Genomic DNA, 1,854 nt, shown 5'->3' on the forward strand with positions numbered 1-1,854 from the left:
CTCTCGCATAGAATGGGACACATTATAGGAGTCACAAAGTGGTGTACTACACAAATTCCATTAAGTCACGTTAGGATAAAAAGGTCTCCCCACTAACTCGAATTCAACATTTAATATTGATGACATGTTGACCAGTGAGGATGTGTTTGTTGCCATTATTTTATTTAGGAAGGAAACAAAACTTAGTTAAATCATGTGTAGAATCAATATATCGCTGGGCAATTCAGAGAATTGTGGGGTGGCCCCATGTGGCCACGCCTGCATGCAATCCAGGGAAATTGACACCATTACCAAGTGCAATGATGAGGGATATTTTCAGATCATAATTCAATCTATACTTTCTAGAACTTTTTAAAGGATTCCTGCATTATCCTTTGGTTACTAACTTCAATTGTTTTATAGGTTTCAGAAAACCATGGGAGAGCGACTTTTCAACTTTGGGTTGGGGTTTGGCTTAGTGTTTATGATGACTTCATTCAAGAAAGAAATCGATAAGCAAAAAAAAATATTAAGGCCCTCTTCAAATTAAAGTATTGATGCATCTTATTTATTCTACCATTTGGCAATTTAGAAAGACTAGTATGGTTTCAAGCTCGAATACATATAAATGTGAAGTGGTCACTTATTGATTTATTTAATAAAATATAATGCTAATAGTCTTATAATTCTCATCACGATTTGATTCATAACTTTAAACTGATAATTGTGTATTACCGTAATATTTCTGATTATGTTTCTATTCATAGTTGTGAACATATAATCACTATCTCTGTGACTAAACTTATCTAATGAATTAACTTCACATTCTATCATTGATGTAATCACTATCTCAATCGCTGAACATATCTAATGAGTTAACTTCACACTCAAGTTCGATGTGCTGACAAGCTTATTGTACTTCTAATATTTCAAAGAACATACCTTCTTATAAATGCAAAGAACATACCTTCTTATAAAGCCCCATCACCTAAAGTTGCTATAAACATTTTCACCTCCTAGAGCCACAGCCATTTCGCGGTTTATATCGCTGGGGTGATTCTGAGAATCGCGGGGTGGCGGGGCGATTCTCAGAATCGCCCCATGTGCCCACGCTTGCATGCAATCCAGCAAATTTGTTTTTGCATTTATAAGGAGGTATGTTCTTTGAAATGCTGAAGTGGTACGTTGTACCACCCTCCATTTCATTGGGCAACGCGTTATTCAGCGGACAGAAATTGGTTGCGGTGACGATAATCGATTTGTTCCTAGGCAGACACCATTGAGGGACTTTAGAGGCGTCACACTTGATCTGAAAACATGCTCCGCAGATCTGTCCATCATTGAACAAAGCAGTACTGAGGGCAGCAGTGTTGGTGCCATAACCACTGCTATACAAATTCCCATACCCACATGCACCTCCTGCAATACAAGCAGATGATCATGGTCGTCAGTTTGTAATTAAATGATAACAATTAACTGAAACAATATATAGTAGCTGCGACTATAATGATGCTGCAGCATGTCAGAGTTTATAATATTTAGATTCAGTTACCCATTGTTTGAGATGCATCACTTCCACCATAAAAGGTGGCATGAGCAGCAGTCCATCTAGCTACGTTCACAGTGAGAGACCCCACCAGGATAGCCATAATTAATGGTGTTGCACCTAATACCCTCAACAAAAGAAACAGAGACGTGTGTAGTGGCATTTATACTGTACAACAAGCTAGGGATTCGAGATTAATACCATAATTATTAGAAAATAAAAAGCATCATAGTAGTGTACAGTAATACCATCGCAAAGGATGAAAATTAGAGTTAATCGGAGCTGATATAAGCATTGATATCAATATCGTGGGGTGGTGTCTGAACGTC

General features: G+C 37.6%; 1 pseudogene; it reads right to left on the minus strand.

Annotated features, from left to right (window-relative positions):
• Window positions 1–203: 203 nt before the first annotated feature.
• Window positions 204–1,628, minus strand: LOC149194663 (putative expansin-A17 pseudogene; annotated as a pseudogene).
• Between the last annotated feature and the right edge of the window lie 226 nt (window positions 1,629–1,854).

Source organism: Pinus tabuliformis, chromosome 2_2 (assembly GCF_031772625.1).
Source record: "Pinus tabuliformis cultivar Carrire ecotype Pingquan chromosome 2_2, CPIR1, whole genome shotgun sequence".
NCBI lineage: Eukaryota > Viridiplantae > Streptophyta > Pinopsida > Pinales > Pinaceae > Pinus > Pinus tabuliformis.